Below are 24,303 nucleotides of genomic sequence, written 5' to 3'. Positions count from 1 at the left end.
GATCAAAATACTGTAAATACAAACATAGGATAAGTAACTGTTTAAATTTAACATAGGTTGATGGACATATGTCTTTTTTTTTAAACCTCATAGACCCTGTGTATGTATTAATCAGTTCATAAGGTGGTTGTAGGGGGGAGAAGAATATGTGGAGGAGGCAGCATTTTTATACTCCCCTCTTTAAGCTTATGGTAGGAGGGACCCTCACTTCCGAAATATTCCTTTGTATAAATCTGAGTGGCACTGATCTGCACGTCCCTGAATAAAACGTCCTGTGGCATTGTCGCTGCAGTTCCAGATCCGACATCAGGCGATCTGTCCATCATCCCATGGACACAGAAAGGGGTCAGCCTCTGGAAGTGTAACTGAGGTAGTGTGACTGCACCCAGGAAGAAGAAGAATACCTCTTTATACAATACAAGATTTAAAACAAAATGGAAATGCCAGAAAGTGTTTAGTTGAACCTTTTCATGTTCTGTTTACAGTTGATTCCTATTGTGCCTACAGGCATTAGGGTTTTTTTTTTTTTTTTTTTAAACTGGCTAGAAAATCCTTCTTAACAGTGATCTATTCTTGTAAGCAGCAGTTTGTGGCCTAGATCTGCCTAAAGGTATTTTTGTCTTTAAAACCAGTTTTGATGATGTACAGCTGAGTCACACTTGGGGTATTTTCCAACTTCATCATGAGACTACTCTTGATTACACAACGGAAAACAGAGGGAGGCCGTTTTGGGTACAAGAATTTGAGTGGACTTTGTTTTTCTGCAGGAATCAAGTTAATCGGCAGAAAGTAATTCCAGCGAGTAACTACTGGCAATTGCACAGTTAGGTCTGTTTGTTGTCTCTGTACTGGTAAATAATAATTGTATTTAATTGTGTAGAACTTTAAAGTTCAGGCTTAAAAGCAGCAGTCAGCAATACAGTCAGATGCAAATAGAATACCTGTGTACTGTAGATGTCTAGATTTGTATGCGTGTGTGTTTCAGTCTGAATAGGCTGTCCCATTCTGGGAATGTGTGCAACCCGGATGCTTATTAGCTGGCAATTGTTTTAAATTCTCTAGCACCAGACACCCCTCGCTCTGCAGAAAGGGTTCTTACCTTCCTGTAAATTGGACCCAATACTGGTTTGATGGCGTAAAATGCATATTCCCGACCCTTGTGTTGTCAAGGAAAGCGCTATATTTTATACTGTGTTGTGAGATCAGCAAGTAAACCCAGTAGGACAAAGATTCAGAACACGGAATGAAACACAAAACAAACACTATTCATTTGAGAATACTAGGACAATTTGATGCTAAACTCCACAAACTTAAAGTAAAAACGGTAGGGTCTGTCTAATTAAATTCTCACACTATTGTGCAGTATTATACAAGCCTATGAATAAGCCTAGTTTGCACAGACGGGCAAGGCACTGGTAACAAAGTCCAGAAAGGCCTCTGCTGTTGTCTCACAACAATCGAGCACTGTCTTGAAGTCAAACAAAAATGTAAATGCTGAATATCACTTTAACTCTCATTATTACAACTTGAAAAGAAAATACGTTTAATACCACAAACGGTAAAACGCTTCCATGTAATAACGAAAATCTAATTCACAACTGTCCGAAAGTTTGAAAAACAAAAAACAACACACACCACCTTACTCTATAGAACAGTGGTGCGCAAATTGGGGGGGGGGGCGAGACTGCCTGCAGGGGGCGCGCGGTTTACAGAGGCCCCGCGCTTCCCGAAGGCACTTAAATGAAGTGCCAGAGGAGCTGCGGGCCTCTGTAAACCTTTACTTACCTTGGCCCCACACGTGTCGCCATGGCAACGCGACGGCAAATCACGCCGCAAGGTCATGTGAGAGACGCCATGACGCCGGAGCCGAGGTGAGGGGGAGCGCGGGGTGAGGTGACCGCCGGCAGGGGGGCGCAGGGAAAAAAGTTTGCGCCCCCTTGCTCTAGAAGGCCGTGATGTACGAACAGTTATTCAGACCATCTTGGATACCATGAAAAACCAATCAATTACATATTGTGCAGTGAATAAGTAACACTGCCACATTATGTCAAAGTAATCTACAGGTTGTTATACAGTGTTTTTTATTTATTTATTTTTTAAACTATGGTGACCAATTTATTTTAATTTGACATAAGGTCTCTGAAACGGCTCAAGAAATGGGCTGAAAATGTAACGCAAGTTATAAAATAATAAACGTAATGTTTACTATCAATCAGTTAACAACTAAAAAAAAAGATGGGGACTGCACCGATTTGGCTGACACTTCTAAGTTTGGATGGCAGAAAGGTGCCCTCAAACGTTCATCAATTGGTCAAGGTGTTAGGTCTGTGGAGAGAGCACAGCCAGATCCACAGTGCCCACAATGTCTAGTTGATGGGCTTGCATGCTCACCCAGTTATCTGGAATAATTGGTTGCATGATTGCACCCAATGACTCCATCATATTTTGTCCTGTTGAAATAAAATTTCTCCTAAGGGTAGAATACCCACATCTATCTATCTATCTATCTATCTATCTATCTATCTATCTATCTATCTATCTATCTATCTATCTATCTATCTATCTATCTATCTATCTATCTATCTATCTATCTATCTATCTATCCATCTATCTATCTATCTATCTATCTATCTCAAACCGTTGTATGTGTGTTTGTCTGTCCGTCCTGTGTCTCCCTGTGCCTAGGGGCAATCACATTGGACCTTTGGCCCGTCACTCCGACTCAGGCCAATGAGATGGCTCCCTTGGCCCGCCCGCCACCGCACACCTCTCATTGGCCGGTGTGGTCTAACAGTGACACACACACACAGCGCCACCTCCCACCCAGGTAAGTAACTAAACCGCCGCCTCCCCTCCCAGCGCACACCCCTGCCGCCGCCTCAAACCCCTGTGCCTCCTGCTGCCTCACACTACTGTGCCTCCCGCTGCCTCAAACCCCTGCACCTCCCCTCCCAGCGCAAAACCCCTGTGCCTCCCCTCCCAGCGCAAACCCCCCGTGCCTCCCGCTACCTCCAACCCCTGCGCCTCTGCCCTCCCTTCCCGCATTGCCTCCAAGCTCACGCTAGAGTCAGCGGGGTAGCGTCCGCACGGGAGCGAGCGCCCGGGACAAAGCGGGGGAGCGGACAGCCGGCTGGGGGAGTGGCCACAACACACTGCCTCCCGCCTCAGATCCGCGTGGGAGCGGGCGGATGGGTGAGGGAGCGGCCGACGCATGCACGCGCCAACAGACGGAAAGTTTCGTGGGGGGGGAGACAGACGACCGGCAAACAGTGGGGGAAGGGGGAGCAAGCGCCCACATGATACATTGTCACTTACCTCCCCACCCCTCACCTCCCGCACCCCCCCTCACTTCCCTTACCTCCCCACCCCCCTTACCTCCCCATCCCTTCACCTCCACCCCCTTCCCCCTCCCCCTTCCCCCTCTTCACCTCTCCCCCCTCTTCCCCTTCCCCCCTCCCCCTTCTTCCCCTCCCCCCTCTCCCCCTCCCCCTTCCCCTCTTCCCCCCTCACCTCCCCTCACCACCCCTCACCACCCCCCCTTCACCTCCCTTAACCCCCCCTTGACCTCACCCCACCTCCCCTCACCCCCCTCCCCTCACCCCCCCTCCACCTCTCCTCACCCCCCTCCACCTCTCCTCACCCCCCTCCACCTCTCCTCACACCCCCCTCCACCTGCCGTCACCCCCCCTCCACCTCCCGTCACCCCCCCTCCACCTCCCGTCACCCCTCCTCCACCTGCCGTCACCCCCCCCTCCACCTCCCGTCACCCCCCTCTTCACCTCTCCCTTCACCCACCCTTCACCTCCCCCTTTCCCCCACCTCCGCCATCCCCCATCCCCCGCCTTCCCCCCATCCCCGCCTTCCCCCCCATCCCCCGCCTTCCCCCCCACCCCCCGCCTTCCCCCCATCCCCCGCCTTCCCCCCATTCCCACCTCCCCCCCGCCCCCCCCTTCACCTCCCCTCCACCTCCCCTCCCCCCCTTCACCTCCCCTCCCCCCTTCAACTCCCCTCCCCCTTCACTCGATACACACCTGCCGCCTCCCGCCCCTACGCACCAACATCACTGACCAGCTGTCGCCCGCACTCGCCATACACCCGCCGCCTCACACCCTAGCAGGACTCCCACCCACAGCCAGCACTCACTACCCACGCGCCACCCGTACTGAACACCCACCCGCCGCCTCACACACGCTCACTCCCTAGCAGGACACACGCCTCACATTTTTACATCACTTATGTCACCAAAATATACATTGTACTGTGGTGTGTTTACAATAAACCATTTTTATACAACATCGTATTACAGTTTCTTCCATCTTTCTTTTCAACATTATTATCCAACCTTTACAACAAATACTCAACCTATTGTTCCACGATTTTTAAATAATACTACCTATTACGTATTTACATCCTGGGCAACGCCGATTATATTAACTAGTTTAATAAATAAAAAAAATAAGAAAAACGTAAAATAAGAAGACTGTGCAGAGTTTCTGCATGTTTTTCCTTATACTTACATGAGAAATCAATAACTAGTTCTGCACGATCTGAACGCTGGTTGTAAAGTTTGCATTTTGTATGCGTGCTTATTTTAGCGCCAATGCTGGGTTCCACGTTGGTTAGTTTGGTTCCACATTTTGGCTGCCATCTGTTCTATCTAGTCTGCTGCTTCTCGGAGGACTCCAGTGATCACTTAAGATGCACCCTGATGGTTAGGTCATGCCCTTACTCTGTGCCTCTGCTGCAGTTGTGTGGACAGTGGCAATGTGGAACACTACAATGAATGGCCTAGTAGTTAGATGAAATCACTATTCTGTTCGCAGCTGCCTACTTCTAGCAAGTCCTATAACGATGGCTGGTCTGGGATGTCCACTGCTTAGCATTGTTTGTCTTACTATTTGGATCAATTTGTGCTTTTAAATTTAAATGTAAGCATTTTTTTTTTAACTTCTATTTATTACAGTATCTTGATGTTGCTACCTTAGGCATCATTAATGCGAGGATAATTGGTAATACTGTAAGTAGTTTAGCAGTAACCACACAGAGTTTATAAAAACACACAATGGGAATTTAAGTATGTTCACATACCTTGTAAATCTCTCTAGCAATTACATTGACTTAATAATGCATTGTCTTCCATGTACATCCCGAGAGCTAGAAGTGCATGCAACCCGGAGCTTTGCAAAAGGTCTCCAGAGAACACAACTGACTCATGACCTTAAATCTACTATATGACATGATGGGAAAACTAAGACATAGGCCCCTATTCAATATATTCATTTAAATGGATTTACACGATTATTCAGCAAAGGGTAGACCGGTCTAGGACATCTGATTGCTTCGTTTTCCAGCCGACGCTTTGCCGCAACTCACCCCACCACCGGAAGCTGTAGCCATGGGCCACTTCGCCGCTAAGGTAAGTGCCTTACCCCCCAAAAAAACCTACCCCAACCACTTAAAGTCCTTAAATTGACCCCCTACCCTAAATGTTAATAAAACTTTCCTTGGAAGCGTAGAAGCGGCAGGATTCCAGCGACTGATCGGCTGCAGCGGCAGGGTGAGTCATGGTGAATCGCCGGCGGCCTTTTTGGTCATGGCGAAACATCCGTGACGAAATGTCCCATTTCGGAGGGAGGACTGCCTACCGCATCGTGCCATATTAAGGAGTCCTTGTAGTCATACATTCGAATGGACCAACACATTGTATCTGTGCATGAACTTTCAAGATCTCACTTTTCAGATGTTCTCCTCTTAAGATGTTATGTTGGTCTGATTACCTCCAAAACCAGTATGGCCACTGCAGCATTTCTACACTGTGGTCCGATCATGGATCATACTGTACTACGCACTTCAGTTGGTAAGGGTTGGTACTTCTGAATTGAATACTCTACTTACTACAACATGTATAGATACCACCACTTTAATATCACTAAATAATCTTTCAGTGAAAGGTGTCACCCTCTGTGCGCACATGTATAAAAACAAATAAAGCACAATATTACACTTCTTGCAAAACAGCACAGGCATCTAAAAAATGTTTTTATCACCAATGACTTTGCGTAGATGTGCTACTGTTTGGGATCCAGTGCATTAGATAAGTTTGTTACAGGCATACCCCGCATTAACGTACGCAATGGGTCCAGAGCATGTATGTAAAGCGAAAATGTACTTAAAGTGAAGCACTACCTTTTTCCCACTTATCGATGCATGTACTGTACTGCAATCTTCCTATATGTGCATAACTGATGTAAATAGCGCATTTGTAGTAGCCTCTATAGTCTCCCCGCTAGCGCACAGCTTCGGTACAGGAAGGGACGTAAACCGGTATTGCTGTTCAGGACGTGCTGACAGGCGCATGTGCGAGCTGCCGTTTGCCTATTGGGTGATATGTCCTTACTCGCGAGTGTACTTAAAGTGAGTGTCCTTAAACCACGGTACACCTGTATTTTATGAGATGTATAGAAAATATCCAAAACTAAGGTTCCTATTCAGTGTGACATAGAATTCATAAGCGTTGAGAGACGGCCCTTGGCAGCACTCATAGGGTTTTAAGAACTACCTTGAGAAATAAAAGGTAAAAGAAGACTTGTGTATAGCTTATTGTAATGCTGTGTTTTGTTCTTGCGTTTGTGGTTCTGGAGTATACCATTCAATAGAAGCACGTTTATACTGAACAGTGAAGGATGCTCTTCAATATTGCACATGGGCTCGTGCAAGGTATTTGCTTTAAGGAAAATAGAAATCCTAAACAAAAGGCTGGAAACCTGTTTTGAGCAGCTTAGATTTTCATGTTTTCAGCGCTGCTCTCAGTGCATTTAATGTAGATATGTGTAAAGAAAATATATATCAATAGTGGCGCTCTATTTATTAATTAAAACATGTGTTAACACAATAGTAACAATTTATAAGCAAAGTGAATATAAATGTGGTGATACAAACACACTTGTGATGCAGCTGTGACCCAAGGCAGGATTGCTCTCTCAATCCCAGGTAGGTGAGGAAGTGATGATCGATGGGAAGCGCAGAACATGTGGAAACAAAAAAAATATATCTAATAGTGCAATATAGTTAATTATAAGTGAAATAAGTCTTCTTTAGGTCTATGACTATTATACTCACAAAAGTGAGAATCGATCTGTACACGTAACGGTATCTTTAGATGTTGCCCCTTCAATTTTGAGGACAGGTTAACCAGCTTCAGCAATGGTGTAAGTGTGGATTCCTTAAATGGTTAAGCACAGACAACCAAACATAGTGCAGACTGTATAAAGACTGTATTGAAATGGTAAGTGGAGCCTGATGAAACCGAGTAAGGTGAAACGCGTAGAGTGACGTTGAGAGAGGATTCACAGCTGTCTCGCCGACCGGAACTGCCCAAACCCGCTGACGTCACATCCGGATCTGCTGGAACGCAGCCGTGAGACGCACGCCGAGCAGGGGAGAAGCAAACAGCTAAACCGGAGGCGAGATCCAATTGTGTATCTAAATGCCTAATAACTACTGAAACCACGTGAGTGTGTTGTCATCCACTTACCATTTCAATACAGTCTTTATACAGTCTGCACTATGTTTGGTTGTCTGTGCTTAACCATTTAAGGAATCCACACTTACACCATTGCTGAAGCTGGTTAACCTGTCCTCAAAATTGAAGAGGCAACATCTAAAGATACCGTTACGTGTAAAGATCGATTCTCACTTTTGTGAGTATAATAGTCATCGACCTAAAGAAGACTTATTTCACTTATAATTAACTATATTGCACTATTAGATATATATTTAATGTAGATATGTGATCTGCAGTTATCTGGGTAAAGTGTACCCCGTACGGCAAGCTAAAGGACTGGATGAAAAGTTCTGTTTCTCTGTTTTTCAAAGATTTCCATCTACTTCATATGCTGTCGAGTTGGTAAGGCAACATGCAAATGTAGCTAATCTATTGGTCTTCGGTGCTGTGAGCACCCGTGGTCAGGCGACGTGGTGATTATGGCACTGGAGGATCACCGCAGCGTTACCGCGGCAGACACGGTCTTCGGCGCCGCAGAGTTTCATCACTTTTGCTGCCGTGCAACAGAAAGTCTTTCTACATCTGTATTGGCTCCTTCTAGTTAACAGTGCATCGCTGCTTCCTTGATCCGGTTAGATTTTACAAAATAGTATACACAGGTCAAGAAGGTTCTTAACCCCTTAGGTGCTCAGTAGAAAATAGCGGGTGGTGCTGTAGGCCTTAGAAGAGGTAATAACATAGAAACCACACCACACAGCTGTGTTAGAACAGCATAAAAGTATGACCTGATGTCTCTCCCAGCGGCTGGCTCAGGGTGAGCTCCAAAACGCCGAGATAGAAAGACTCACGGTTGGTGGATGGTGTGGTGTGGAAGATGAGATGGTGATCCTCTGTGCCTCGGATCCGTCTGCAGCGCTAGGCCAGAAGCAATGGCCCTGGCTCCCGTAGGGAGCGTGGATGTATCCGCCGCCAACCCTCCTGCAACAGACCGGTCGCAGGGGGCGGTCACGTGACCGGCGGCTCAAGCGTCGCTGCAGAATGACGAGGAGCGGCGTGGGATCAGCGTGTAGGCGCAGCACCAACCCGGCGTGCCTGCGGTAGTTGTAGATAGAGAAAATCTTCCCCCAACGGGACAGGTAGACGACAGCACAGCAATGGATGAAGAGAGGCTGAGGTGAGTTAAAAATAGACTTTATTCAGACATCGTGCTGTCAGGTCCTCTGACGCGTTTCGGTCCGGGGGACCTTTGTCAAAGAGATTTTACAAAATGACTGGTACGTTTCCATTTTTATCCCGAGAAGGTTTATTTTGGTGGGAACCCTTGTGGTTGTGTTAAAGAAGCTTCACACACTAACTACAGCTGTGGAATTTCTGCAGCATTTTACTCATTCCACTATAGGCCCCCACTACGGGTATCATGGTCTGTCACATTTTCTTGTGTTTTTGCAGTTGATTGGTGAGGTTCAGGGTTAACATTTGCCTAGCCATTTAAAAGTTCCACGAACCATATTCATAGCACCCTCCAGTATAAGCTAAAAAAACAGAGACGCGAGATGCGCAATAGAGCATTAAATATTAGGAAAAGTACATTCCTGCCAAACTAACTTTCAGAGGGTCCTTTGAGCAATTTGGTCCCAGAGGATTGAAATGCCCATGCATTGCATGCAGATACCTCTGCAAGGAAGGGGGTGCTAAAATTTGGTTAAGTGTTATTTGGCAGAGTGCTTTCACTTCATTATAGCTGCACAATATTACAAGGAGGACAGGCACTTCACCCTTTGACACCATATTAATCGGGAGAAAAAAACACCAGTAAAGACGTTACGACCCCACTGAGGCACGGCTAGATCTGCTGAGGAGTACTTTATATTCCCCTGGTGGAAATGCAGATCAGGTGAGCAGATATTGAACAGCTAAAGGTGCTGGCTTTGGTATACAAATCTTGCAGTCCTGATATCTCCACACTTCATGGGCTGCCACTTTAAAGAGCGCTTTTGTTTGTTTATAGATGTGTGTATTTTTCGGTCTTCCATTTAATTTGAGCACCATCTGTAAATGAATGCACGTCTCTCGAAGATATTGAGAGAAAAACAATAGAATAAGAGAAAATGAGACTCTTCAATTGATTTGTTTTCAGCAGACAGGCGTGTGTCTTTCAAATTCCTAATATGTAAAACCAGACTGCCATTTGGGATTCATATTAATGCTACAAAGTCTGTAATTAAATCAGCGCTTAAATTCTCAAAGGACGTGATACATTTCTCTCTCTTCCACAAGTTCAAATGCCAGACCAGTCTTTGATCGGCTATGGCACGACTGTGCAGTATTCAATTTCATATTCTTTTAACACTCTCATTGCTTTGTGACGTTCTGGGTTTGTCACAGTCACTGGCGCCCCAGTGGACATTGTGACATACTCTTAAAGTCATGTGGTTTCTAGTGTAACCGGCAGGGCTTTAATTCTACCTCCACCGGCTCCACTTCCCTCGGGAGTTGTACTGTTTCTTCTACGTCTTCTCTGGCAGCCAAATGCTAATGGGATAGCTCCTCCTCCTCACAGCTGGTAGGGTAAGCACTTCTTGTGACCACTATGTGAGGGGGCGTTATTCACCTTGCGTCAGTTATTCTTGTTCTTACTCAGCTGAAAGGCTGTCGTGTGTTCCCAGACAGGTTTTGTGTACTTCTGAGGGCCGCTTTGGTGCTGCCCCAAACGGAGTAGAAGGTGATTTCCCTACCGTTTGCCCAGCTTGCCACAAGAACGGACGCTTTCATGCTGCCGTGGTAATGCTATTGCCAGCCGGCCCTGTTTCGGCACCGGGGAGGGGCGTTGTCCAATCTCGCCCCCACCGGTCGTACAATGGGACTACATGGCCAGTTTTGTGGACCGTTCAAATCGGCCCATGCCAGGATTTCTCTGGTTCGGTACTTTAGGATCATACAAGTTGTTTCTGGGTGAAGGGAATATGAAGTTATTTTGTAAAAACATTAACAGAACAAAAATGAAATATATAAAAGACAATATAGCTCATCTAAGCAACCTTTGCATTGCAAAGTTTGAAAACAAAAAATATTCATTACATTGATTAGGTCAAATGAACAATTACAGTATGCACATGGGACCAGCACCACTTTAAAATTCAACTTTTTCAGAAACAAATATGGTGTAGTTTGCTCGGGTACCACACCACAATGACACACAAATCAAAGTTTAAACGTATTATTACCAAAAATGTAACAATTCCTGTGACCACTATCTGCCCTTAGCAGTGGACGGGTTATAAGCTACAAAATATCCATTTTGAGAACAGCTATTGTGGCCTTTGCAGAAACGCCAACAAATTGCTTATTATTATTCAGTCAGATGGTAGTTTGATTTGCACCCATGACGATGAAGTATTTGATCTGCCTTTCTCTTTAACTGGGAAGTAGCAGAGCAGCAGCCTCTGAACGATCAGTGTGTCTCTCTTTATAACATGGAGTTGGAGCTGAGAGAGTTTCGCCTTGAGTTAAAATCCCCATCTGTTTACTTTTGATCTGTTGCCTGTTTTCCAATTTTCGGTGGAAAAAAAATAAATAAAATGCTGCCTAATTGCATTTCTATTCAGATGCATGTTGTGTAAATTAATTTTTAGATGGCAGTGAATTTCCAGAAAATGTGTCCCGATGCAGTCAAAATGATGGTTCAAGGTAAAGTTCATTTAATTGAAGAATATTAAGGATGAGTAAGGAAAATGTATTTATTCATTCCACTTAGAGATTCCATGAGGTATTATTCTCATTAGCATTCATGTTATTTGAAGGATAAAAGCTTTTCTAATACCCTTCCTGAGCTACCTCGAATTTCTAAAGAACAAATTATTTTGCTGGCTTTTTGTTGATCTGAAAAAGACTCATTAAATAATATTAATAAGAGGCGTCCGTGTGCTGCTGTGGTTTGCGTTTTCAACCTTTCACTCAAGGTATATAAGGAAATACATTCAGTTATTTTAAAGGTCCCCCCCCCCCTTAGATTATGGCACAATATTTGTAATGCAGTAATTATATATTTGTACTATATACTTTGCAGTCTGTAAGCATAAGTGGCCCAAAATGTTAAATTAAGCTGCTAAGCATAGAAATCTTTTTACTGCTATTGTGGTACATGTAAAATGAGACACTACACACGAGTTGTGCATCACATCTATTAATCTCTAGATGAAGTGCAAAAATGGTTCTTGCCAGTGAACCCTGCTCTTGTTCCTTCCTGACCCACTTGTGCGGTGTTATTCATTAAACTGTGATAGTGCCGATCGGGGCACTATGACTGCAATGGGAGTTCATACCAAAATTCCCCCGATTTTGGCACTATTGCAGTGTAAAGAATAACTTCCAAAGCTGCATCTATTTCATGTGTGTAAATGTATCTATGTATTGACTGAACAGTTAATTAATGATGATACACCTGTGGATAACGAGGAGCCCATCCCACCTTTTCACTTTTTATCTTGGAGGATCCCTTGGGATTTCAATTTGCCAGATCTGTGCATCTATTGGCCAGGCCTGTTTTACTGAAAGGGACAGTCCCTCCCAGGACCAAAGTGTAGTAATGACAGTGAGAGAAGAAAAGAGCAAAACAGTGCACTGCCAGGGAGCCAGGTGGTGTAAAAATATAAAGTCTATTTATTCAGCAACACTCAGAAAACATACCCCAAAGGGTGAGACACAAGCTCCTACGCGTTTCGGACCCCTTGATAAAGGACCCCTACAGTCCGAAACGCGTAGGAGCTTTTGTCTCACCCTCTGGGGTATGTTTTCTGAATGTTGCTGAATAAAGACCCCTAGGGTCCAAAACGCGTAGGAGCTTTTGTCTCACCCTCTGGGGTATGTTTTCTGAGTGTTGCTGAATAAATAGACTTTATATTTTTACACCACCTGGCTCCCTGGCAGTGCACTGTTTTGCTCTTTTCTTCTCTTGCTGGATCACTACCTACAGATTTGCACGCCATTTGGATGGACCATGCAGGACTATGAAAGACAGATGGAGTGGGTAAGATTAATTAATTCATTATTTGTGATTGCTATGGATGAGTACCTTTATTAGCACTATGTTGTCTCCAATGAGGTGTCACTAGAGCGCCCTAGGGCACAATAGTTTGTCACCTTCAGGAGACGTATGTGTTGGTGACTCACATATCACATTTTTCTAGTATACCCACTCCGCTATTCACTCTGTCCACCAGTCCTGATTAATTATTATGGACATACATGTTGGAAGTTCCACTGACTTTGGAGCACCCACTTCACCCCATACCCCTATACGTAGTAATGACAGTGACCTGTTGACAGGATTACATCTGGGTGATTATAGGCTTTTCTGACCCCTATACGTATTACATATGAATAAATATTAAAGTTAGGCTGTAAACCTGCTGATATTCTTACCATGTTTAGGAGCCGACGTGTGTGCTCGCTGTGGCCCATATTCCCTATAGGGGCTAAAGTTTAGCATGGCCTCACATTGAGTTAGGATGTGCTAAAGCGTGGCACCTTTCAGTGAATATGGGCCTGTGTGTGCAGCACGTTTGCACAGGTAAAACCCTCTCCTCTTTCCTCCCATCCCATAGCTCTCGGATGTGGACCGTGTGGGATAAGTTTTTAAAGGAAATACTTAATTGACAAGCTTCCCCTATTCAGTGTTTATAGTGAAAAGGGCGTTGTGCTTCATTTTAAAAGGAAAAGCAGGGGCTGGGTTTGGGCAGTATAGCAATCCCCCGGTGCCCAGCGATTGTTTTATTACCGTGGTGTATATTCCTGTCTGCCGGCTTCTGGAGTCGCATGTGTGAGCCGGCAGAGAGAATGGTGGGGACGCGGAGCGGGAAGCTCGGTGACCGAGAGGCAGTCACATGCTCCAACTTCCATCCTCCTGCTGGTAATCTGCACCTCACCCCCCAACCCCATGCCTCTTAACCCTTTCCTCCCCTTTCCCATGCCTCTTAACCCTTTGCTCCCCTCTCCGATGCCGCTTAACCCTTTCCTCCCCTCTCCCTTTCCTCCCCTCTCCACAATGCGGCTAAATGTGTGCGGGGAGTGGGGGGGGCAGCTAATGTTGTGCATGGTGAAGAATAGGGGACTGCAGTGGGGTTTTAGCTAGTTTATTGTAAAATAATTGTCATTTAAAAATATTTTGTTTGTAATATATACATTGCATTTTGCTTTTTTTTTTTTTTTTAAATTTATTAAGAATGAAATACATTTTTAAAGTAATATGTTTCACAATAAATAACCAGGAACAGTTTTTGATGACTTTAGATTTTTTTTTTTTATATTGGGTATTTATCGTGATAAATTACTTCATCTCATTATCGTGGGAAATGTTTTTTTTTTTTATTATTATTATTCACATGGTTACATTTGTTTGAGGAAGCCAAATAGATTGTTAAACATTGTTACAGAATGCTGTTTTTGGTCCGCTCCCAGGTATTACGGTGCCTATAACTATTGATCACCAGGGATCCACATTGATCAGTTCTGTGTATCAGTGGCATATCGTCTTGTCCTCCCAGGTCTATTTCACCTTGGCTCCGTTATCCTAACGGTGTCCTCTGTAGTCACATCCTTTTGGGTCTTGCACACCAGACCGCAGACCACTCATTTCCATTCTTTGATCATTAAGAGAGCCTCTCTCAGGAGCTCTGCTGCCTTATAATGCCAGGGGCTCAGGAGTCTGTAGTGTTGGGGATGAACAGGCCATATATGATATGAGGACATTGATTTATTTTTTTGTAATATGATTTATGATCCTATTCTTAGTTGAGGGTGAAGGACCACCAAGTTAATCACATGAGCCTGGTGGGTCTTTTAGCTCACTGGGGCGATTTAATAACCCTAATTAAAATGCAGGAATTATGATACCACTGTGAGAGCAGAAAGACTTTGTGAATGTAAACCAGCATCCGAATGTATTTAATTGAGGGAGCTCTCACCATCTGGATAACACATGATCCGTTTGTAACGCTGTTTGGGAATACTTTTTGCTCTCAGCCTCTAGCATTAACTTTTGAACTGATTATTTTATCTGTAACAGCAGATGTTAAGTCTGGGCAGGAAAAATGTAAAATGTCAGGGTGACCAGAAGATAACAGGTGAATGTCGGGTTTAAGTCGGTGGTATTGGCCTTAAAGAACCAAGAGAAGGGAAAAAAGACACCACTGCCAGCCTCCGTCTCAGAGGGCCGCATACCAAGCTGTAACACTTGCGTCCCCCTTCATCTGTATCAGTGTTAAGTCTAATGTGGACTTGTGGGAAGCTGCACAGGTCAGGCCAATGCTAGATCACAGCAACCTCCATTTCCACATTTCACACACGCCCTACTTTAATTCTCATTAGCACAATTATGTATTCGCCCACTGACGCCTCCCTTTGCGCAAACACACAGCCACGTTCACTGTAACACTGAATTAATTCACGAATGCGTCCTGACCACAGCATTCACTCCCCAATTGCTCCTTCATGTGCTCCAACGGTGCTCCTGTGCACAGGGTTGAACATAACACTGTGATCCGTGCTGCTGAGTTAGAGGTAGGTGATACTGATTTGGGGTTTTTGAGGCCTGTGGATTATAGGGGTCTCAAGCACAGATGGAACTCTTACAGGGTAATTAAATATTACAATTTAAATGATGTCACTGTTGATCGGCCACTTTAACATATTGTGAATCACCCCATAAATACGTAGGTTTTGTTTGTTTGTTTTTAACCATCTACTGTAAACTATCAGAACGTTTCAGGTAACTCACTGCAGGCCATTATACGTATGGCCTATAGGAGGAGTGGGCAACTCCAGTCCTCAAGGGCCACAACAGGTCAGATTTTAAGGATATCCCTGTTTCAGCACAGGTGACTGAGCCACTGATTTGAGCCATGTGCGCTGAAGCAGAGAGATCCTTAGAACCTGACCTGTTGGTGGCCCCTGAGTACTGTTGGTGGCCCCTGAGTACTGGAGGTGGCCCCTGAGTACTGGAGGTGGCCCCTGAGTACTGGAGGTGGCCCCTGAGTACTGGAGGTGGCCCCTGAGTACTGGAGGTGGCCGCTCCTGGCTCTGAGTTCTCACTTGATAGTTTTTCTTTTAGCAGCACAATATTACAGTAGTTACAAATATTTGGCTTTAAACACCCGGTTCTTAGTAATAGGCTCCGAATATACTTGGCTTAATAACCATACACGGGATGGTAAATAAAGTGTCATCTGCTTTTTGATGTTGAAATACTTGCATGGAAGAAGGAACGAAAACAACTAAACTTTATACTGTGATCAACATTATTCTCTGTTCTCGCACGGTACTAGCATTGTGAAATCTTCATGCCTGGAACAGTTGCTCTTGGTGCAACAGTATAACTTTTAGGGTTCAATTGGCAAGTTGCTGAGTTTGTTGGCGTATGTCACTGCAAATACTGTCACTTACAGCAGCGGTGTGCAATGTGGGGGGCGTTCCCCACAGGTGGGGTTTAAGACTCGCCGCGGGGTTTACGGAGGCCCCCGCGCGCTTCCCAAAGGCATTTAAATTAATGCCAGGGGAGCTGCAGGGCATCTGTAAACCTTACTTACCTTGATTCAGACGCTCCATGGTGACACGTCGCCATGGCAACGGGGCGTCAAACGACGCCGCAGGGTCATGTGACGTCACGCTGCCATAACCACGTGACGTCATTATGCCAGGACGTCTGAATCAAGGTAAGGGATGGGGGGCACGAGGAGAGGGGGATGGCCAGCAGGGCGCCGCAGGGAAAAAATATTGAGCCCCCCTGACTTAGTGTTTGACAACTAAGGCTTCGCCCCCCGGTGTCGGCGCTGAACGCACGCCTGCCAGGCTGGTGGCGCATGCAGCTCTATTCCCCAGTCTGTGTAGAGCTGCAGGGGGAAAGACTGGGGCGGGCGTTGCTTTGGCTGAGCCGCCGGGTGGCGTGGCCGGCGCTCCGACGCCCGGATCATAAGACAGTTTTTCTGTCTAACGAAAAATCTGCTCGCGCAACCCCCATTGAGGGGCGACTCTTGTCCCTGCAGCGCACGCCATGGTGGGTGCTGCAGCGGGGACCTAGTCTAAATGCCATGTGTGCTTGCTACAGGCATTAGAGAGCAGTCCCGCTTTGCAGTGTTTATTGGAGTTGCACACTTGTGCAAGCCCTCGCCTTCGTAAGCCGGGGGGGCATAAAGATCTTAGAACAAAGCGTAAAAGGTTCTAAGCAAATATACCATACTTCCATTATGGGTTCATATGTAAATGAGTACAGAATGTTGCACTGATTACAAAGGTACGCCCAATCTGCAAAACGTTATACTAGATTACTATAGTACTTGGCACCTTCCCGAAATAGAATGTAGATGGCGTTGCACTGTAGATGGGGTCTGTACCTTTTTAAGATCTACCTGGAGATGACCTTTTTTTCTTCTTTGATTAATGTAATCCTGCTTTTTTTGTTCTTTGGTTAATGTAATCCTGCTTGAAGATGCAATCCAACGTAGCTGCCCAAAATAAAAAACAATTTTCCTTAAGCTTGCTAAATGTTTGTGTCATTAGACATGATTTACAAATGACTTTTCTTAGAAACCCCTAAATGTGGCAGCGTTGACATTGAAGTGTCATTTTTCCTTTTACCCTGCCCTCCTCAGACCATCACTAACGATGAGCATGGAGCAGGGGGAGTGCGGGAATGTGTGGTTGCCTGTGCAAATTCTTGTTAACCAGCGTGTGATCTATCCTACAAAAGTGAGTAACCAGAGGAAATCAAACATCTCCTAAGTCTCCGCTTATCAAGTTTACAAACCAACTTTGAAAAATAATTTTAAAATACTTGTACAGGTTGGATATTGATTAAAAAAAACAAGTCATTAACCCAGATGGAACCAACGTGTCACTGCCACTAGTAAGCTTTGGTTCTCAGATGGAAAGCATTTCAAGTTCACTAAACTCTGGCCAGAAACCATGGGGTTTCTTTTTCTGTTTGTTTTAAGAGTATTGGACATAATAGTTTATTTTTATTCACTACTTTAATTCATAATACATTTTAACACTGGCCTAGAGTGAACCCAAGCAATATAGCTTTCAGTGGCAATAGAAAAGTTTGGGCATTCAGTATGACCATTGCATATTCCAGGTCCCCACTAGGTGGCAAGGTCGTAACAGAGCTAAGGCAGCTACTGAGCTTAGTTACTGTATGACCACATACACCATCACCTAGCTGGCAATGCAGACTCTACATGCTTTTGTTTGGCCACTTTTTATATGGACTAACATTGCTGTGCCGAGTTAGCTTACTTGATTATATACATTGTGTGTGTGTGTCTGTGTGTGTCTGTGTGTGTCTGTGTGTGTCTGTGTGTCTGTGTGTCTGTGTGTGCGCCACATATCCATCATCTGTTAGGCTTTGTCCATAGTGCAGAATACGGCACGAGCCAACTAGCTCATGCCGTAACAAACATTAGGATGCCAATGCTGCACATGCACTACAGGGAGAGCGGCGCTTCGCAATACAAACAAGTTTGTATTTGAAGCGCGACGCCGGGAGGATGAGGAAGCGCAGGCTGGCGCGTTCGAAAGAGCTGCATCTGTCTGGTAAAAAAAATTACCAAAAATTAGATCTCTGTGGGAAACAAGGTATTTATACTACTCATGGTGATTCATAAAAAAAATGTAAAGAGGATTTCTGTTAATTCTTGGACATGTTAAAAGAATCATACTTGGATCTCCTTGGTTCTGGGTATGAAGTGTTAATTAGTATCTTATCGGTAGGTGGCACAAACAACACTTCACAATATAAATAAACTTGCAATGTTCACACGTCTGAGGGTTTAAAAAAAAAAAAAAAAAAAAAAAGAGTACAAACTTTCAACACTGGCTTAGTTTGTTTGAAGACCACAGCCAGGGCCCTTTATCTTTAGGCCTCGTTCAGGGTGCCAGAGATAGGAGGTGGAGGGCGCGTCCGCGTCAGTCTGCTGGGCGATGTGTGCACATCATCCCCAGCAGACCTTTTCAAGCTTTCAGGAGGCGGGGCGACAGACCTCAGCTTGGGGATCGGTGTTGCTGTGTTGAAATCATTTTCAAGAATGATTTCATTGGCAGCTGCTACCCTGACAACAGATATTAACTTTAAATACTTGTTTCGAACGTGCGTGTGCACGTAGCGAAGCAGGCACCCTGAACGAAGCCTTTGGCTACGTCCATAGAATGTGGAGCAGCGCTGAGCCGCACGGATGCTGATGCTCACCTGATCAAGCATGAGCGATTTCATGGCCATGCAGGCGAGCCAGCGTCCGCGATCGGGAGGCGGGGCAGTGACGTTGCTGGGAAAATCGCCCGCGACGCACCGACGTCAACGTCACAGCACCGTGACATTGACGCTGCTCCGCGCTGATTGGATGTTTTCAGCCGACAGCGCGCTGAAAAACAGCTTGGCTGTCGGCTGAAAAATCCAACTCCTCAGCACGCCTGCGGACACTCGCGTGAGCCCCCTCTAAAGACATCCTAATTGAGGATGCCGGGGCTCAGCGCGGAGCGTCCGCATGGCTCAGCGCGGCTTGTCCTTCTATGGACGTGGCCTTAGATGTGAGACTTTAGGAGGTGTGCTTATCTGTATCACTTCTTGTGAGTCACTCACTTAGCATTATAGCCTACTTCAATAATCTCACTCGTTTATTTTAGGACATTTTCATAAATAAAGAGACATAAGAAAATTGGTAGATTAGGTGGGTCAATGGCTCTTCTTTGCCGTTAAATTGTATCAATTGTAAAACCTCTGACTTTATAGAGTCCCCGGCTTTATTTCAGGTTTAGCATTGAATTGACAAGACAAAGCATTTTTTAATTCCCTTACTGTATTCGCCTCTCGCTGAAATGCATCCCTGCGGCACCTTGTTGATATTCTTTATATATTTTAATGTTTCTATTATTTTCCTCTTCTCTTCCCCAAACTGTACATTAGGAAAGATTGAAGGACCTCAATACGTTTAATGATGTAGACCAAATACTTTTTTTTTTTTTTTGCATAATCTTTTATTTATCCTCTTAGCTTTTATTTTCTTTTCTTTTTTTCTTCTGTGGGTGTAGAAGCACCAAACCTCATTTATTTGTGTCCTCTGAGGCTGTCTGCTGTGCTTAAGTTGCTTGTCATTGTAAAATAGCCTTAAATAATGATATCTGCATTTCAGTGTATCATGGAACACAGAAAAAAATAGGTGCTCCCCCATTTTGTTCTGCGTTCCATTATCATCAAGGGTCCTGGATAGATCCTGTTGGGGTCAGAGTAACAGGAGGGCACCATAAGTTTTAGGGGTACTACTCCCCACAAAGGTTGTATTATACGCTCGATCTATTTTATTCACCTCCAGATTGTATTAACCTCCACATTTCATATTGAGATAGTGCCCGGGTATTTTTTTGCTTCAGTGTATCATACCTTTTTTTAAGTTAACGTGGTCTACTTGGATTTTATAAAGGCTTTTGATGTATGTATGTATGTATGTATGTATGTCTTTATTTGTATAGCGCCATAAAATGTACATAGCGCTTCACAGTAGTAATACATGTCATATAAATAACAAATATAAATAACAGATCATGGGAATAAGTGCTTCAGACATACTGTAAAAGTAACATTAAGGAAGGAGTCCCTGCTCCGAGGAGCTTACAATCTAATTGGTAGGTAGGGAGAACGTACAGAGACAGTAGGAGGGAATACTGCGTCTGCAGGGGGCCATCTTTGTGTCATGTGTCCATGATTATCCAGTGCTACTCATATGCTTCTTTAAGCAGATGTGTCTTAAGGTGGGTCTTAAAGGTGGATAGCGAGGGGGCTTGTCGGGTATTGAGGGGAAGGGCATTCCAGAGGTGTGGGGCAGAAAGTGAGAAAGGTTTAAGGCGGGAGAGAGCTTTAGATACAAAGGGGGTAGAAAGAAGACATCCTTGAGAAGAACGCAAGAGTCGTGATGGTGCATAGCGAGAAATTAGGGCTGAGATGTAATGAGGGGCAGAAGAATGTAAAGCTTTAAAAGTGAGCAGTAGAATTGAATGTGAGATACGCGATTTAATCGGAAGCCAGGAGAGTGATTTCAGCAGGGGAGACGCTGAGACAGATTTAGGAAAGAGTAGAGTGATTCTGTCAGCAGTGTTTAGGATAGATTGTAGGGGAGACAGGTGAGAGGTAGGAAGGCCGGACAGCAGGAGGTTGCAGTAATCGAGACGTGAGAGAATGAGGGCCTGAGTCAGAGTTTTGGCAGTTGAGTAACAGAGGAAAGGGCGTATCTTTGTGATATTGCGGAGGAAAAAGCGACAAGTTTTAGAAACGTTTTGAATATGAGAGGAGAATGAGAGAGAGGAATCAAGTGTGACCCCTAGGCAGCGTGCTTGGGCTACTGGGTGAATGATCGTATTTCCAATAGCAATGTGGAAGGATGTAGTAGGGCCAGGTTTGGGAGGTAGTATAAGGAGCTCTGTTTTTGCCATGTTAAGTTTCAGTCGGCGGATGGCCATCCAGGATGATATTCCAGAGAGGCATTCAGAAACTTTGGTCTGTATAGCAGGTGTAAGGTCAGGGGTTGAAAGGTAAATTTGTGTGTCGTCAGCATAGAGGTGATATTTAAACCCAAAAGATGTGATTAGGTCACCTAGAGAGAGTGTGTAGAGAGAAAAGAGAAGGGGTCCCAGGACAGAGCCCTGGGGTACCCCCACAGAGAGATCAATAGAGGAGGAGGAGGTGTTAGCAAAAGAGACACTGAAGGTACGATGGGAGAGGTAAGAGGAGATCCAGGATAAAGCTTTGTTCCGAATACCAAGAGTATGGAGAATGTGAAGGAGAAGAGGGTGGTCCACGGTGTCGAATGCTGCAGAGAGGTCGAGTAATATGAGCAGAGTGTAATGACCTCTGTCTTTGGCAGCGTGGAGGTCGTCAGTTATTTTAGTGAGGGCTGTTTCAGTAGAGTGAGCAGTGCGGAAGCCAGATTGTAGAGGGTCTAGTACAGAATAGGTGTTGAGAAAGTGTAGCAATCGAGAGAATACAAGACGTTCAAGGAGTTTGGAGGCAAAAGGCAGGAGGGAGACAGGTCGATAGTTAGAAGGACAGGTAGGGTCAAGCTTGCTGTTTTTGAGTAATGGTATAACGGTTGCATGCTTGAAGGATGAAGGAAAGGTACCAGAGTAGAGGGAAGAGTTAAAGATCTGTGTGAGCATAGGGATTATAGAAGGAGCAAGAGGTTTTAGGAGATGGGAGGGAATGGGATCAAGAGGGCAAGTGGTAGAGGGAGAAGAGGAGATCAGCAGTGACACATCCTCCTCCGAGATAGCGGAAAAAGAGTCAAGAAAGGCAGGAGGAGAGTTGGGAAGCATTGTGGGATGGGAGGAGGCAACAGATGGGATGTTCTGCCGTATGGACTCCACCTTTTTCTTAAAAAAGTCAGCAAAGTCCTGAGGTGAGATGGAGGAAGAAGAGGAGGCAGCTGAGGGTGGTCTGAGTAGAGAGTCAAAGACAGAAAAGAGACGGCGTGGGTTAGACTTGTGTGTGTTGATTAGTGATGAAAAGTAGGTTTGTTTAGCCTGAAAGAGGGCAGAGTTGAAACAGGATAGCATAAATTTGTAGTGAATGAAGTCTGCGAGCGTAGGAGATTTCCTCCAGAGGCGTTCAGAGGAACGAGTGGAGGAACGCAGCATGCGTGTGTGGGAGTTTAGCCAGGGTCTGGGGTTAGAAGGGCGAGGACGGCAGAGAGAAAGTGGGGCATGAAGATCAAGAGAGGAAGATAAGGCAGAGTTGTAGTTCCTGACCAGGTTGTCAGGGTCTGAAGCAGAACTGAGAGAGGAGAGGGAGGAGCGTAAAGTGGAATCAAGAGCTGGGAGGTTAATAGAGCGCAGGTTTCTGCAAAAACGAGGGCGAGATGGAGATGGAGATGGAGAGAAGCGAGAGAGAGAAAATGAGATGAGGTGATGGTCAGAGAGAGGAAAAGGGGAAATGGAGAAATCAGAGAGAGAGAAGTTTTTAGTGAAAACCAGGTCTAAGTAGTGGCCATCCTTGTGGGTGCTGGCTGCAGTCCACTGTTGAAGGCCAAAAGAAGAGGTTAGAGAAAGAAAGCGGGAAGCCCAAGGGAGAGAGGGGTCATCAATGTGGCAGTTGAAGTCCCCAAGGAGAAGAACAGGGGAGTCTGAGGAGAGAAAGAAAGAGAGCCAGGATTCAAAGTGAGATAGAAAGGCAGAAGGGGGATGAGTAGAGGAAGGTGGGCGATAGATGACCGCCACATGGACCGGGAGAGGAGAGAAGATCTGGACTGTGTGAGCCTCGAAGGAGGGAAAAGCAAGAGAGGGGGGAATAGAAACTGTTCTGTAACGGCAGAGAGAGGAGAGCAGGAGCCCCACGCCTCCACCCCTGCCACCGGGGCGTGGAGTGTGGGAGAAGGAAAGGCCACCATAGGAGAGGGCAGCTTCCAGAGCAGAGTCAGACTGAGTGAGCCAGGTCTCAGTTATAGCAAAGAGAAGCAGGGAGTGAGAGAGAAAGAAGTCATGCACAGAGAGGAACTTGTTAGAGAGGGAGCGAGCATTCCAAAGGGCACAGGAGAAAGGGAGAGAGGAGGGAAGGTGGCAGGGGATGGGTATGAGGTTGGAGGGGTTTACACCAGAAGGAGTAGAAGTTGCATGTGGAAGGCGAGGACGAGAGCAAGTAGAAATAAGGCAGGGACCAGGATTGGGAGAGATATCCCCAGAAGCAAGGAGGAGAAGCATGGATAGAAAGAGGATGTGTGAGGATGATTTGTAGGGGTGTGTTTTAGTGCAGGCGGCATAACTGTGTGGTGACAGTGGGCGCAGGTAAGAGAGGAGTTCATGTGAACTGAGAAGTGGTGAAGTAAGGAGAGATGGCGAAATATGAATAGCGTTAGAGACATGATGAGGCTGGTGGAAGGAAGTGCATAATTTGAAAATAAGTGAGGTTACAGTAAATATAAAAAGTAAAGGTGGCATCACAGCAATAGCAATGTGTTGAGATGTGCATTGTGGGATGATAACCTCCTTTCCAGCGTAGTTCAAATGCAGGAATCAGAAGCAGTAGATTGTGTCCACTTTTTCCACTTCTTTTTGAACTTCCTTTTTAAACTTCCATACTACTTGAAAGATTTCTACTTAAAAGCATTTCTGCTTAAGAGCAAAGGCTGCAAGCAGCAATGGCTGTTGTAAGTTTTGATACGGTGGCAATCATGGTTAGTGTACAAAGTTAAAGCGATTGGCCTGGATAAAAAAATAATTGCACCTGGATTGAAAACTAGTTGAAGGATTTTCATAAATGGAACCTCTTCTGATTTGAGTCAAGTGGTAAGTGTGAGCACCTCAATGTTCGCTGCTGGAGTCACTGGTTTTTAACTTGGAGATGGAAATAAAATATATTTTGCCACTAGAAATTCTTTGGAAGACCGCACCATGAATATGAAGTGCAATTTTGGCCACTGCTCCATTAAAGAGACCGAGAACTGGAAAAATGACATAGAAGAGGCAGCACATTAATAAAGACGATGAATGGTTAGACATATGGAAAGCCTATCCAAATAACACTTGCTTACACAAGAAAAGTTGTTTGAAAGGATGTGGTTACGATTTATTAATATATTCAAGGGACGTTTTAACCCCATGGATGGTCCAGATGACCTGGGGTCGTCCCTTGGGATTGGAGGAAAGGAGAATTTACAAGCCACAAAGGAAAGGGTTCTTTCCAGTACAGGCAGTTAATGTTGAATGTACTACCCATCGACATTTTTTTTTTAGAAGGGAATACAGGTAAATTCTGAAAGTTAAACATT

General features: G+C 45.1%; 1 protein-coding gene across 2 annotated transcripts in view; it reads left to right on the top strand.

Moving 5' to 3' along the window:
• CDKAL1 (CDKAL1 threonylcarbamoyladenosine tRNA methylthiotransferase) overlaps positions 1–24,303 on the top strand; it is an 869,422-nt gene that overhangs the window by 193,252 nt on the left and 651,867 nt on the right. The window lies entirely within an intron of this gene.

The sequence above is a fragment of the Ascaphus truei genome, chromosome 2 (genome assembly GCF_040206685.1).
Source record: "Ascaphus truei isolate aAscTru1 chromosome 2, aAscTru1.hap1, whole genome shotgun sequence".
In the NCBI taxonomy this organism is placed as follows: domain Eukaryota; kingdom Metazoa; phylum Chordata; class Amphibia; order Anura; family Ascaphidae; genus Ascaphus; species Ascaphus truei.
The sequence above is the reverse complement of the archived record's forward strand: the minus strand, read 5'-3'. Positions and strand labels throughout refer to the sequence as shown.